General features: G+C 48.0%; 1 protein-coding gene across 1 annotated transcript in view; it reads left to right on the forward strand.

Moving 5' to 3' along the window:
• The window catches only part of LOC119589149 (mucin-12-like), a gene marked incomplete at its 5' end in the record, with an annotated part of 115175 nt that overhangs the window by 78896 nt on the left and 35563 nt on the right, over window positions 1-716 (forward strand).

Below are 716 nucleotides of genomic sequence, written 5' to 3' on the forward strand. Positions count from 1 at the left end.
CCATTTTACTGGAATATTTTCACGCAATTTTAGGAAAACTAAAGAATTGGCTTGGTGGCTCAAGATGTTTGACTACAGTACTTGCTTCCCCGGGTCCGCCCACACACTTACTTCCGCTGGTTTGCCCACCCACGCCCGTCCGTAATAACGCAGCCGCCCATACACGCCCTCCACTCTAACATTCACACCTTCGTCTCCCGTTCTATGACACCTCCCCCCCCCCTCCATTCACGCCCAGCCCCCTCTGACACGCATCGAATAGAACAGTGGAAAATGTTCGCGAAAATGTTCTGTCTTGGAGAGACTGCTGCTTTCGACCTCTTTCTTGAATGCCTGACCAGAATCTCCTTTCCAGCTTCTTGCGTCTCCCTCACGTGCAAGCTTTCCTCAAACGGGCATTCGATTTCGTCATGGTGCTTGACTCACTCAGCGAAGGGGCTGGGGGGGGGGGGTATTTCTGACTGGGCTTTATTTTTCCTTTTTTTTTAGAAGGGGGTGGGGTATTGTTATTTATTTTTGGCGTCTTAAGGTGTATTTTCAAAGGAGAACCGCATAGTGCATCAGTTTATGATTAAGTTTATTGGCAACAGTATTAATGCCAATCAACATAGCGAGAGCAGCGCTTTTAATAAGGTCAGGATTACAGGTGTCACTGAAAGGTCTATGGTAGTGCATGTTCGCTGATTCTCGCCCGAATGTAAACAAACGCGAGTGCT

This window comes from Penaeus monodon, chromosome 25 (assembly GCF_015228065.2).
Source record: "Penaeus monodon isolate SGIC_2016 chromosome 25, NSTDA_Pmon_1, whole genome shotgun sequence".
Lineage (NCBI taxonomy): Eukaryota > Metazoa > Arthropoda > Malacostraca > Decapoda > Penaeidae > Penaeus > Penaeus monodon.